This window comes from Pocillopora verrucosa, chromosome 13, assembly GCF_036669915.1.
Source record: "Pocillopora verrucosa isolate sample1 chromosome 13, ASM3666991v2, whole genome shotgun sequence".
NCBI classification, from domain to species: domain Eukaryota; kingdom Metazoa; phylum Cnidaria; class Anthozoa; order Scleractinia; family Pocilloporidae; genus Pocillopora; species Pocillopora verrucosa.
In genome coordinates, this window is record NC_089324.1 from 7,210,141 (window position 1) to 7,225,479 (window position 15,339).

Sequence of the window (15,339 nt, forward strand, 5' to 3'; positions counted from 1 at the left end):
TTGGAAGCATGACTCGAAGCCCCCTTAAAAAAGCATTTATTCCATAATTGCTTCACCCAAAGTCTGTTTACGAGCGATAATGAATGGGAATAACTCAATTATTGTGTTGTTGTCCGCCAGTCTTGAGATCCACAACAAGCTTATCTCTGTAAATTTTTTTCGTGAACGTGTCGCTGAATGAACTATGGAAGTTGCGTCTCTTCGATTTACTGTCTGGTTTTTGATCCCACTCGAAGCGGCGGTGATGTAAACAAAACAGTACCTTTCGAGTTGGCCGGAAAAGCGCGCGACTGAGGTTTTCACTATCGTAGTCACCGGTGTTCACGTGATTCTCGCACTGTTGTGCAACTCACGAGCTGGTCGGTAGCGACGTCGTGAGAACGTTGGAAATTCCTTCGACTGATGAATGAATTCAACATGTGCTATGTTCAAACTGTGGTTTAAAGCCAAAAGTTGGCTTCACGGAATTCCCATGAGTTGAAATTTAAATGATCAATAATTGATTGCCATTTCAAAGACAGGTGTTGTTTTCAATTGGTGGTGTTAGGGTTTATCAAGAAACGTCAAGAGGAGGTGAAGTGTTTTTGAGCAGTTGTTTGGAAGATTTTCTACGGCCAAGAGTGACAAGAAATAGCTGCATTTCTTGTAATGAAATTGGGAATTAAATTTTTATCTATCTTTGTCCGCTCGAGATGCCACGACAAAGGAAACCATAGGCAACATAAAAGAAATTTTTTCAACAGTGTAAACAAATTAACCTTAGATAAATATCAATATACGTTTACGATAAAAATAATTGTGAGCGAATGTCATCGCTTTCAAGTAGTAGGTAACATTCAATTGTAGAAACTAGTTTCGCTGGTATAATAAGGCGATTTTTTTTCGCCTTTTTAAATCGAGGGAAACCAAAATATTCGTTATATGGAATGAAACCATGATCAATTTTGTGTAATATTTCAAATGACACATATTTAGCGTGTTCACAGATCGTTTCCTCATCTGAGCGAGTAAAACGCGAAAACAAGTCACTTCGCTTACCGAAAGAAAAAAATAAAGATCACTCAAACCGAAAAAAATTTCACTTCTTCAATGAACCATTAATCTCTAACATCAGTATGTATATTCTCCTTACTTTTCTCTATATACTTCCCACGTTGCTATTAAGCAGAATTTGTTTAACAACCAGGAAAAAAACTTAGTGAAAAATGACTCAGATTGCAGGTTACAAATTTGAAAATTCAAATTCAGGGACCGCGACAGCGTAGGGCTAACCCTTGCCTCTCAAAATAGTCCCGACGAATATATTTCCTTCCACTGAACCACAAAGATGGCCAAAATTGTAAGGCTTTCTAACAATATTCCCCCGATTTTGAAGAGAAAACTGGGAATTTACACAAACCCTTTTGAAAAAGCTGGTTTGCATCTAACGATCGAAAAATAATTGTCATGCAAAAACACTGCGTTAGAATATTCTGTCCTCAGTTTTTTTTTTCAAGAAATATGTTTCACTTTGAGCTTTGTCGTTAAATAACAAAGATCATAATTATCTCTACAGAACCTCAGACAAAGAAAAATGTACTCTTCGAATCTCAAGCCGTCTTCCATTTCACGGGCTGCTGCTGCTTAACATCTGATATGCAGTGATCTGCGTGCGCAGTTTGATATGTTCATCATAGTTTGACGAACACCTCACACATTTCTACAATCAGCGATATCGAAAGCATCGTGTGGGTAAGTGACAAAATTATGAAAGACGGTATTTCAAGATAAGTCATCTCTGGAATAAAGAAAGAAGTTGATCATTTATCAGAAACACGTTTGGCTTACCATTTGAATACTTATCCTTATAGGCAGACATGTTTGAATCATGCTTATCTGTAGGGTTAGCTTAACGTTTGCTGTTGGAGTGATGTTTTCAATCTCTTGCAAACGGCAGGGGCTCACGAAGACCACGTAAACAAAGTTGTCTGCCAATTCATAAAAGTGTTACAAACAACTTTGGAGGGAGTTGGCCATAGAACACTATATCAAGCAAGAAGGACCGAGACTCATCTTCCGGATTTTCTTCTTTATTAGGCTAACTGCTCAATTAACTAAATCAAGTATAATACACTTCCTTAAGTGCTTTATTAGTACACATGTTAAGGTTATAGGCCTGTCGATCTTGGAAGATTGAAGCTCTCTACAAAACTCCTGACCCAAACATTGTTCACAAGTGAACAACAAAGCACTTGATATTCTACGCTATGAAAAGCCGATTATTGAATTAGAGAAAACAAAAAACACCAACAGGAACTATGTTGCTCGTCCAAACCACAGCCAAAGTGTAGCCGTACCCTACACGTAGGCTATCCAAACCAAGGTCAACGGGACAATGACCCAAACAAGAACACAACCAGCAGAACCCTTCCTGTTGTTCATTACAAACAGACTAAATATTTTTATCAATCTTTTAAAGGTATAGTAGGTCAAAGGTAAACACACTAATCAGGAAATGAAACGTGGGGCTAAATCTACCTCCTGGACAGCTAAATTCACAACAAAAGTAACGAGCCATAAACTAACCGAATTCAGCAAGAGCTAGTCAATGTCACTTTGTAAAATTTCAAAGTTAGAAACCAGCGTTTCAAACTGGTCCTCTTTCTGTATTTTTAGTCTTGGATTATAAAGCGCTGGAATTAATCGCTATTGCCACATAAATGAATTTTTTAAATTGATTCAAATTGATTCCTCTCAAAATACGTCCACGTTTGATTCTCTATTTAACCACTAAGCTCAATAAATGTGTCACAAAGAGATGCGTGAAAGGATAAGAAGTCGCCCCCAACTGCAGCTCAGACTAACCCAAAATCGATTAGTTTGTGCTGGTGTTTTCGTTTTCTCTCAAACCATGGGGATCTTGTAAAAAGCCATCCGCTATTAATTCTCTACCAAATTCGATCGAGGTAAAGAGTCATTGATTTTCAAAATTAAGAAATCATCAAGATCGAGCCAGTTTGCTTTCTGTATTCTGGAAAATGTGTCATGTTGCGCTATTGCCGCTTAATCGATAATCCTTGAGGTAATTTACCTGAATCAACCATTGCAAGATATTCAGTTCGTCCGCTCGAATCCTCCCATTAACGCGCCCTAACTTGTGGAGTAGAGGAGAAAAAAACTCAGGCTTCAAGAGTAGCGCTCAGAGGTTACGTTTTTTCAACTTGTTTTTTTAATCGTCTTGACGAAAAGATAACATCACGTCATCAAAATGAACACCACAACCGCAAGTCGCCAAACATCACAAATCAAATTTCATTACAGAACCACAAACCAATCGGTTGTTTTTCTCAAAATAGTCGCACCGCAGGAACGCGCACTAAAATAATATTCAAAACATTATCATTGGAATAGGGGTATGTATGGGGGATAAGTTCTCTCAGTTGATATTCTCTGTTCATATGACTAGAATAGAACATACCTTACTGTTATGAAGTATTTGTTGTTTAATAAGTCATACATTTAGTTAGTCAGTTCAGTATGATTTAGTCTTTCGTTTATCTTTAGAATGTACGTATTTAATGTATGAATTCGAATTCCGAAGATATCGAGGTTTGAACTGTTGTGATAAGTTGTCGAGTTCTGGCAGCCTGCTCTAACTTCCATAAGTGGACGAGCTTAGTTTGTGTACTAACCTTGCTTTGGACCCTCTTGCTTTTTGGCTTACGCAGTCAGAGGTTGATTCAGTTGATCGGAAGTACTTTGTTGTTCCTTTTGAAAGTCTCGTAATATTGTTTGGTTTATTGTTCTAACAACAAATGTTTAATCTCTCAAGGACAGCCAGCGGGCATGCCTAACCACATCTGTTAGTAGTTAGTATATAGACATGTCCTTTACAGCTTACTTAGGAGAGTGGTGAGAGGAGTGAAGAGTAGACTACAAGAACGCAGACAATGTGCAGAAGAGTACGGTCAAAATTTCGTGGCTGAATAAGAATTATTCAGTGAGAATCAAAGTGTGAGAGCCTTAGAGAGTTACCCAGAATTGTGTACTGTGGAACTGAGTAATTCAGAAAAAGTGTAAAAGACAGTTCGAGAGTCTTGGTGCCTTTCGCCGAGCGTGGCGTGCTCGATAGTTCCCCCCCGATTTAATAGTCGTAACAGTACTATGAACTTTGGTCATGTGTCAGTAAAGACAGAGTTAACAGTGAAAGACAAGCTGCTCATTGGGGACCAAACGGAGTACAAAATGTCTAATACACTTTATAAAGCTTCCCTTGCGGGCTAGTCTCCCTAACTGGAGCCTGCGGTTATTTTAAGTAAGGCTATCACTGAGAAGAGAAAAAGAAAATTCGAGCATTTATCACCAAATTTGTTCAAGATGCAATCTCCTTTGGGAGGGTATTGTCTCCATCTTCCAGATAAACACGAAAAGCTCTCTCCACGGCAGCGACTCCGAAAAACGACTGCAAAACTTTCACCACTACTAGCTTAGCTGAGCTTGCAAAATCTTGGTAATTCTCTCGCACGAACTCCTCCATCCGAGAAAGTTCGAAGTCAACAGCTACCACCTCTTCGTGCTCAAACTTATCTTTAGGACCCGTCGTGAACCGAGAACCGAGCTGCTCGAACGTTAGTCGCCTCTCGGGAGCCACTCGTTCATCCGACAGGTCCACGTAACCACAGCAACCCCATTCATGCGTGTCGAACTTGAGGTACACGGTTGTGAGGCAAAGAGCCTTAATGTCGCTGCCTTTCAACTCTACTCGCAGCTCTTCTTCCAGTCCTCGCGCGGCGGTCTGAATCAGATCCACGTAAGACTTGTCGTTTTTATAGACGTAGTCCTTGGTTGAGGCACTTTCCACAGCCCCACAGGTAAACTTGCCTGGGGTTGCCATTCCCTCTGAAAAATAACGAGGAAAAAAATAAACAAAAACGGGAGAACGGGCCTTAGATGAAACAAAGCTGATGTGTGTCAAAAAATCTAAAGGCCTCAGTTTTGAGTTTTGTTAGTTTGCTTTGTTCGTGCTGGTGTTGTGCTGTTGAATTCAAATATTCATATTCAGTGCTAAGAGACACAGGATTGTATAAAGGGGCCACACGTTAATGGCATGTCAACTTCGATAAACAAATTTGTTTGTTGTAGTGGCTTGTTGTTCAGCTGATAATGATTGAAATGACAACTGCTACTTAATCAACATTAAATAGTTTTAAAGGGAACTGACTAAAATCAGCGGTGGAACAGGCTCGTGGTTTAAAAAAAACAATCTTGTTACCTGCAGCTGGGAACCCTGTTCGCCAGATTTTCCCGCCCTATGGATCACGAGACCTCCGTGACTCGGAATATTCTGTGTAATGGCGGTCGTTTGGTTGTTTTGTTATCGATACGAACATTCTGGTCCGTACGTAAAAATCTATTTGGGAGTCTTTTAACGGAGATGTATCAGGGTCAGATATCACTGAAAATTGTGGCGTTATGAAATTTAACCATAATTTCATTTTCCTTTAAATCAAATTCTAAACTCGTAAACAGTTACAGAACTCTTAACAAAAGGCCAAAAAGGGTGTTTGAAAAAAATAGATACCTCGATTAGACCTTCTAGCGAAGATAAATTTCTGAGGTTTGTCTGCAGTCAGGACAGCAACATGGAGGCCAAAAGATGTGCTGAACACCGGATGGACAGTAGTCTTGCACACGACAAACTCTCTCTTTTTAGAGTCTTCTAGGTTCCTCCAGATCTCCCGAACGGCTCTATGGTGACAGTAGGTTGACTGTCCAAACATCAGTTGTATTTCTTGTCTTTCTTCTTCCTCCTCCCGGGAGGTAATCAATGTTTTGAGGGCAATGGCAGGATTGTCTTCGATCTTTTTATCGATGGCATCCTAGATGCAGATAAAGAAAATCAGTCATGAACAGTGGCGGATCTAGGGAAAAGGCCTGGAATCTCCCTACATGAGGAAGACTTTCTTACTGACTTTCAGCATGAATATGTTCTTAGTATATTCTCAAAATTTTTCTTAATCTGAGCCTAAATGTTCTAATAAAAAAAGGTTTTTATTTAAAAAAAAGAGAGAAGCTAGTTTATTTTGATGGGCTCGTCGTTGTAATTTCCATTGTCTGAAGTTGTTTTTCTTCGCCGCCCTATCTTATACGTACAAAAAAACATATGTGAAAATCTGGTCTCGATATATGTACCTGCCTAAATTTTCCGTAGTGCTCCCTATACTTCTGTTCATAAACCCACTCCTTTGGCACGTCGTTGTACTCCTTGTTGCCGACCTCTACAGAGCACAACAGACACTCAGGGGGGAATCCTTGGGGACGAACTGCTGTCTTAAAATACCCTTCACTGGACTGTTGGTTAAAGAGGACAAATCAATCAAGACATACATAGGATAAGACGGAGAAGCTTAGTGTAAGCAGCCTACGAGCTGACCTTCATTATTAGCGCGAAGGCAAGAGCGTCTCAACTCCCACGAGAAAGTTTGAGGCATCGCGCAAAGCGAGCCGTCTGCTAGGGGTCTCAATACGAAGGTATAATGGATCGATTAAAGAGCAAAAAGACGGCGCTGCCATGGTTCCCGGTCCGGTTTCCGCTGTTATTGCTAACCTCTGCATGGAGAATTTCGAAGGACATGCGATAACTACATCATCCTACAAGCCTCGGATCTGGAAACGCTACGTGGACGATACCGAATTAAGGAGCACGATGGAGACATCCGACTCGCCCGTTCCGAGACCTCCGCCGTTTCAGAGCAGACCCACAACACCGGACACAAGCCACTCTGGAACGAAGTACAGTTTATTGATCGTGACCCTTATTACTACACGTGCAGGGTCAAAGAGGCAATTCATATAAGACTTCACCTTAACAACATCAACAGGGATAGTGGATGCCCACGATCAAAAAACACAACAACAGGAGAGCAGTGCGACAGCGGACCGCCGAGGGAGCAAATCAGTGGGTGAAACAGCAAGGATCGAAAATGCACCAATCAGAGCTGTTAAAAAACAACTAATCACAGCAGAGCATCATGCTTTATAAGATCACGCATGACCAGTCGACTTCATCGCCTGAAGAAGACTAGCAGTATGCAGTCGAAACGTCGCGATCTATGACACACGTGACTATATCGTTTATTTTATTGTTATTCACCACGACGAATAACCACAACCTTTTTTACGAAATAAAAATTAGTTTCAGACTCTTCCCAGACCTCTCGCGGGCGAAGAAACGCTCCTGCCGCAGCGCTAATAATTTTACGGAAGTATATTACTAGGCCATCAAAAACCGCGAAAACAGCAGTGTTGCTGGGTAAAAGACCACAAATTCGTCAAAGGGAAATCAACTTTATCCACGCAGGCTCAACAGTATTTCAGGTGATAAACCAACTGGGCTAGAGTTTGAAAGTACCAACCCATCACCTTCTCTTCCACAAAATACGAAGTTTTGAGGATATCATGTACTATTGACAAAATGGTAGAGCTCAACTTAGGCAGCGAGAAAATGATACAAATACCTCCCCGCAGTAATCACCACTTCTCCATTACCACCAATTACTACTACGGTATTACGGTAAAATTTCCGCACAGCCCCATACTAAATTATGCATTCACTTCTTGGATAGAGAAAACAATGACAAAAACAATACATTGCCATTGGGGAAACAGATTTGTTTTACAATAGTATGGAGCTGTGCGGAAATTTTTACCCAGTATTACCTCGTCCACTAAGCTCTCAGCAACAAAGATATAAGTGTTCTGGAGGAACCCACAGGAAAAAAAACTCAGCGCTTTTGGCTTCAGTTTGGTACGGGTTAACATCACCTTCAAGAAAAAACTCTGGTAAGCTATGTGTTAAAGATTAAAAACTTTATATTTAGATGAAGAAAGTGATGTTTACATACTGAGCAAAAAAATAAGACCAAAAAAATGCTACGAAATAACAAAGAAATGGATAAAAAACGCTAAAATCTTTTAAGCCGGGCAGAATAATTTTTCTAATTCAGTAAATGACGAATCAAAGCAGATATTCAAACGTTCCGATCGGCACTAAACGCGACTGCCAATTCAAAAGTTGGTTGGGAAGTCCAATAGCACGTAAGACGTGGTGTGTGTGGAGTGCTTGTTCTGTTTAATCATGGCACGCAGTTCCTGGTCAAGAAAATTTCAGTTAGGCTTATTTTTACTTGTTTTTCCCTTTGCCGTTAGACTTGTCATTCAATTCTGGTCAGAGAAACGACGAAATTTGCCAGTGTATTGACTTGACAAGAACACTTCTGGTCCCACAAGTCTTCGTAGAAAATCAGTTAAGTTCTAACTGCGTAAAGATAGTGGAGAAGTTTTCGTTGAGAAGTGTATTTACGAGCAGCAATTGCCAGTGAGAGTAAATGAGAGTAATTGGAACTTTGGAAACTCTACCACTAAAATACTCCAAAACCAGTTGGTCTGCTGTAGGTCTCATCTCAGGATTTTCCAGACGACAGTCCTCTATAACTTTTCTCAATACACCACCCATTTCTTCGGGCAACTCCACTCTGTCCTCCTTCTTTATCAAGTTGTTTTGAATGCCCTGTACACTGACAGAGTTTCTACCTTGCCACGGTGTATTTCCTGTTAACGTATAGGCTACTACTTGAGCATACGAGTAGATGTCAGCACGTAGATAAAAAAACTCGTCATCAAAGCCTGTGTGCTCTTCTGTTGTATCTGTCAGTTCTGGGTGAAGAAAGTAGCAGTTTGTTTGTAATGCTAACATACTCATTTTGGATGAAAAACCTTTCATTACTTGTTATATTTCACTAGCTACTTGGAGGAAATTAAGTCATGAAGTGTAGGTTTTGACTTAGATGAAGGACAGGGGTGCATTGGGGTCTATTAGAAACCGCAAAATCGTAGAAAAAAAATCATCCAAATCCGCAAAAGCGCTAAAGAATTAGATCAAAACCGAAAACCGCAAACCGCTTGCAAAACCGTCAAAACTGATAATCCGATACAGTGGTGACAAGTGGAACATACAGTGGTTTTCGCGGCATTTGAGATCAGTGGTGCTGCATATTTGTCGCTCAAATTGAAGAAACACCGGCGCCCAAATAGGAAAAAACTGAAAACGACATCGGATACCAAATCCAAAAACTCATTAGTGTTTTTTATGAATACCGAAAATGGAAAATGCGTAACTGCAATGAACACCAAAACTGAAAAACCAAAGTTCTTTGGCACAAAAACCAAAAAAAAAATATCTAAAAGAAAGCCAGAACCGAAAATCCCAATGCTCCCCTCATGAAGGAAGCTCATGGTGTGACAAAAATTCTGATCTTTCTGATCAAAGGGTTAATGTTACCTTCTACATTATACTCATCATCTGTGAAGTAATCATCCCACACTTCAGGTGCTGTCCAGCGCGCATGGAACAAAGACAGATCATTGCCACTCCTCTCAATTGTTCTTGATAAGCCAAAGTCTGCTAGTTTTACCCGCAAGCTTCTGATGTCCAACTTGATTAATTTATGATTTACAAATAAAGGAATAATCAGGATGAAATTTTTTGAATGTGTTCTAGAGATACTGATCGAGTTATTTAACAGCTTAAAAATAGTACGATAGAACATCAAAGTTTTTCAATATTTTTTCAACTAGTCTATTTTTTATCTTCCGTTTATATTCAAATATATTAAATTTTTGCTTTTCCTAGCAAACAGGTCTCAAAAAGGTAATAAAATTCCAGTAAGAATGATTCTATAAACCTTGGGTCTTTGCTGTGCAACATATATCTAAATAATTTAAGAAAAAATTAACTCATTTGCTGATTTTTTTCTTTTTTTTATTTTGATCAATTTCAACTAATTAATTAATCAATCATTTCTTTCCCTTTTATTTTTTTTTTCATAAAACTACAGTCTGTCTTCTGTTTTTCTGACAAAAGTCTGAAACAGATGATTTCTACAGGAATCTCACCAGTATATTGTCAGGTTTTAAATCCCTGTGGCTTATTGGAGGATTCAAACTGTGTAGGTACATCAAGCCATTAGCCATTCCTCTACCAATGGTCCACACTTGACTTTTAGGAAGTCCCCTAGATTCTGGAGTTTTGTGATCCTCAACAAATCTGTACAAGTTCTTAGGAATGTACTCCATCACCAGAAAAGGGCATCCTGCTTTAAGGGTGAATTCTCATGTGAGACATCATGCTCCAAAATGTTCATTCCTCTGAATGCAATAATGTTATCATGCCGAAGATCTCTGTGTATCAAAAATTTAAAATAATTTTAAAGAAGCTAGTAAGAGCTAATTTTCCAAAGAGGGGTTTTAAATTTGAATTGAATGTAACTGAGAGCAACTATAATAATCTGATATTCAATAGAATAATTAATAATGGTAATAGGACCAAGTGAGTCCAATATGGTTTGTAATCATATGAGTGATAAACAAAATCTGTTGACCAAGAAGTGTGATTTGTTAATCATGAGTGTAATGATTACAGGTAGAATTGGATGACATGAAGTCCTGTTACCAATTAATCAAAACTATGACAAAATTTGAGAAAGAAACTAGACACTGGCGATAAGTTTTCATGAAAAAAACATAGTCAGCTTGGTGAAATGGGAGGCAACAACACATATTAGTGACACGCTCTGTTCACTTACACAGGTATGACGTGTTAACTGTCCCTTTAGCTGTCCTATTACATCATCAAATTACAAGTATGAAGTGTACACTGTCTAATTATTGCTCAGATCAGGCTGGTGATAACCAATCATGTTCTTGAGATTTTATTGTAACCAATCCATGTACATTCATGAGAATTTTGTTATAGTTTTGATTAAAAGCTTAAGAGGAAATGGAGACTGAATGGTAAGTGCGCTTAAGTACAGATCAAAAAATACAAATTCAAGATGTGGCTGAGTCAATATGTGTGCTCTTCAGCAAAACACTTTGCTCTCACAGTGCCCTCTCTCCAACCAGAGTATACAAGTAAATAGGTACCCAGCGAGTTAGTTGCCAGGGAAGCCTGATGAAATGCTGGGGGGGGGGGGGGGTAACCTTGTAATGGATTTGCATCCCATCCAGATAAAGTTGAAACTCCTGGTTTGCTTCATGGTAATTAGCAAACCAGGACAAAGCTCCAGCTGGGTGAGCCACTTGGTGCAAGAACAAAACTAAATGCATATATGGAAGACTGCATAAAGTGTATTTTGCAAAAAATCACTCAACTTCATCAAAAGGGTTGAAGAGAGGTTACATAATTTTAAGCTAATGATTGTAACATTAAACTTTATAATTATCTAAGAAGGTAGAAATTAGCATGCTTAAAAGTTCACCTCAATAGATTTCCTTCTGTAAGCAGAGTCCTTGTTTCTTTAAGATTTTTTAACAACTTGACAGCAACATCATTCCCTTTAAGCTTAGCTCCTATCACACTTGAAAATCCACCTTCCCCTAGCCGCTCCCAGGCTGCCAGTTTCATCCTGGATTACTTTCCCAACAGTCCTCAAACCGATGACTCTGCAAGGAAAGTTGTGTTTCAAAGCCCATTCTGTTTATATATCAAATATTGACTTGCAGTCATAAATATTGTAAATGATCCCTTTACGCCCTAACATCAGTATGCATATTTTCTAAACTGTTCTCTGAACATTTCCTTCCTTTTCTGCCTGTCTCGTGCACTGAACTCATCACCTTTCACTTAAATCACCAGGCTTAACATTTACCATCCTTATTTACATCATCATTGCACAAAAGCATCACATTCAACAGTCCAATCCTAGCAGTATGTAGAAGTTAGTCATTATGGAGCTTGTTGTTTCCCTTTAAACTGTAAGAGTGACTAGCATTTTATTTCTCCTTATAATATCACCCCTGAATCACATGTTAAGGTCATCAGAATGAAGGAAATGATAACCAACACCAGGAAGCTTTTAATCAGTAAACAAATTCCCCTTGTCAGCACCCTAGGAAATGTAGAAAGAACAGTGTGTAGAATATGTATAATGGCATTAGGGGGAAAGGGTTAAACTGCCAAGCCTGCCACAAGTCCTCTGTAGCTCAGTGGTAGAGCATCCAAAGTACATGTACTAATTGGGAGGTCATAGGTTCCACTCCCATTAGGACCCCTCTGAGTTCTTTTCCCGACAAGTATACCTGTGTTATTCACTGAAAACATTGACTTTCATTTCCTAAGATGTTGACAAGAAGAAATTTGTTTAAGAATCAAGAGCTTCTTCAGTTGGTGATAATTCCTTTATTCTTGTGACCCAAATGTTTGATTCAGGGGTGATATTGTAGGAGAAATTAGATGCTCGTCACTATTTGGGGTCAATTGGTTAATTATGAGTGTAACTAGCGCAACAGTAAAGAAAAGAATGGTGATATTTTGACAAATAGTAAGTACAATATACAGGTATTTCCCATCTGCATCTACAGAAGCTTTTATTTTTTTATTTTTGCTTCTAGAAACTTAGGATTGTTTTTTTTAGACCCTTTCTCTGAGCCAGTTGTTGTTTGTTTTTTTGTTCTTTCATCAAGTTAGCATCAACATTTGTGGCAAACTTCAGTATTTAATAGAACACTGAAAAAATATAATTCAAATCTGACCAGAGTATGCTGACTACCTGATCTGGTGGGGAAAATTCAATATACATCAAATATATCTAAAAGAGAAGATGGGAACAACATGATTTGAGTTGTTCCATTCAAAAGCATACTTCCAAAAAACCAACAACAGGTCAACAACAACAGATCAACAACACAAGACAGCACCAACAGATCAACAACAACAGCTCAAAAACAGGGGCAAAAACAGCCCCATACTTTATTATCACACATATATGGGGCTTCATTATTCAGTGTATCACCATTAAGATGTGCATGCATAATGAGGAATGGACTGTCTGGAAATATTTCCTAATTTGATGTAATCCCTGCTTAAACTGTCGATTATCTTTTAGATGAAGAAACTTTACTCAGAAGCGACCAAACAAACCCTTAACAATTTTATAAGACCTGAGGGAAAAACGGGCGAAGTAAGAAACGATGGTTTTACTTTACGATACAAGAACATGGAAAATAACAATAAAATTATAAACAGGTATACCTTCTTCGTTGCACGGGGCTTTTATCAGATCTATATTCTTGTTTACTAGCAATCGGATGTGTCGAACTTGCTCGTTTGTCCCCAAGTCACTTCCGGCCTCGAGAGAGCTAATTGCAACACAAATTTGTTTCTGAATTTTGCTAACACTCCAGCCTTTTTCTTGCTATTTCATCTAGGGATAAGTTTGCAAAATCATCTCGGACATCCGCCATGGTACACTTCAAGCTCAGGTGTCACATTTCTTAAACATTCGTGAAAAAGTTTGTCGTAATGGAACTGATAGTGGTGCGTTCATCATGGTGACAAGGTATCCCATGAGGGGATTCCCTTAAATCTTTCCACTATAGTACACTCGATTCCGTTGGTGGCCTTTTCCAGAGCATTTCCAAATAGGACGTTGGCTAACAACCAATCACATGTTACGTACTAATGGATTATAATGCGAAACATATCATACATTTTCTTTGCTACTAATAAGCCGACCAGAGTTGGCAATCTGTGGTAGAGATTTTTGTGAGTGTTAAATCATTTTTCTTCTAATATTTCCCAGTTCTTATAATTTAGTATACTCTTACATTTACTTTTTACGCTTGAAACATTTCCGAGTTCTTCCTGACTATTATGGCGCGAATTGGAACGTACGTTGGCTTACCATAATTTATTTTTAGAATTTCGGCTAGGAAATCACATTGAAAGGCTTCAAATTGCCAACTTTTCTCTCGACGATGCGATTGAATGAGCATTAACGATGAACGGAAACTGCCGAAATCGTTTGGTCGATCGTTCGGTGTAAGAACGAAGTCAAACACAAGCGTGATCTGTCTGTGGCATCGGGTTGCAATTGATCAATAAAGAACGGCTAATACAATTTTGAATGCCTCGTGATTGTATCATGTGATTGTTTCTATGCTAAGTGTGTGGAGCCTTGGATTTTGCAATGTTGTCTTGTCCTATGGTGAAAATGAAAGCCTTCTACCGAGCTCTACAACACTGTGTAGAGATCTGAAAATGTTTGTATGATCATTTTATGCATTCAAAGGAACAGAAGAAATGATTCTGTGGTACTCTAAGCTAATGAAATCTAACAGTTTCCAATTACTTGTTATGAAATCGTCCACTAATTCCTAATTCGTCTTTTTTCAAGGAAGAGTGAATGATCAGTCCATAATGGATGAAGATGATATGGGAAGAAGGTACCAACAGTGCAGTAGCACTTTCACACTCAGTTGTGGTTTGCCTCATTGCTTTATGAAAGTGTGCAGTCAACTCTCACATTTCATTTTGTCATGTCTATCATTTAACTCTTTCACTCCCAAGATCTCATTTGTAATTCTCTTCACTGTCTGCCGTCCCATTCTCATGATAATAGTTGGGAGAATTGGTATGGGATCAGCCAACTATCTCTGTGTTTGTGCACGTGACTGTGCTACTGATCCTCTTAATAATTATTTTCTTTATCTCATTACTTTCTGCTTGATGTTGATAATGTGGAGGAGTCGTGTCTTAGTCACTCTTTGGAGTCAACTCTTTCACTCCTTTGAGTGACTAAGAAGTACCAAATTTTCCTAACTAAAATCATTAGAATTTTAGGGTAGATAGTAAGGAGAATTACCATGCTGTCCTGGGAATGAATGAATTAAAGGATTTTTAGCACAATGATTTATTATTTTATGATTTAAATAAACTATTATCAATTTATTATGGTATGATGGAGACACTTAAATCTCATGTAACGTTTCACATATTTAATGACTATTATAGAATGATTTAGCTGTTTTGACTGTTTCACCTCTTTTTGTTTCTGATTACATGTACACATAGCTGGAGTGGAGGTTCATCCTCTTCTGAAGGGTTAGTACAAAGGCAGTTGTCTGATAGAAACATAGACCCCATAGTTAAAATGTAATTCCTGGTGAGTGCTATATCCATAAGTCTTTTTGAAAAAGATAGGAGTTGTAATGGAGATTGAGTCACAATTGTACAAATGAATAGCAAAACCAAATTGAAGTCGTGCCATAGGGTTAGTAATCAGAAATCTGCCTAATAGAAACTTTCTTTGTTGTTTATGCCTGGGAGGTTTTTAACACTTTAGTATTTGGTCTAATGAGGTTACGTCAGAAGTTTTTCCATAGTCCTGGCCTATACAGTCATGTGAAAAGCATTCATTCTCCCACTTTCATGGCAAAACCAAAAAGAAACTTTTTCTACTTCAATATCAGGGGAAAAAACACATCAACTTTTGTATTCAATCTGATTTACTGGTAGATATA

The 15,339-nt window shown here is 38.6% G+C and overlaps 1 long non-coding RNA gene and 1 other non-coding gene across 2 annotated transcripts; one reads left to right on the top strand and one right to left on the bottom strand.

Annotated features, from left to right (window-relative positions):
• Positions 1–2,053: 2,053 nt before the first annotated feature.
• LOC131773779 (uncharacterized) lies at positions 2,054–13,356 on the bottom strand. Its single transcript, XR_010716102.1, has 9 exons — positions 13,070–13,356; positions 11,298–11,481; positions 9,934–10,218; positions 9,320–9,473; positions 8,398–8,694; positions 7,699–7,803; positions 6,172–6,330; positions 5,561–5,858; positions 2,054–4,878 (listed from the first exon to the last, which is right to left on the bottom strand). It is a non-coding gene; the product is annotated as an uncharacterized protein (transcript).
• A 195-nt stretch (positions 13,357–13,551) lies between these two features.
• Positions 13,552–14,953, top strand: LOC131773780 (uncharacterized). The gene is made up of 3 exons (XR_009339364.2): positions 13,552–13,582; positions 14,214–14,262; positions 14,891–14,953. It is a non-coding gene; the product is annotated as an uncharacterized lncRNA (long non-coding RNA).
• Positions 14,954–15,339: the final 386 nt, after the last annotated feature.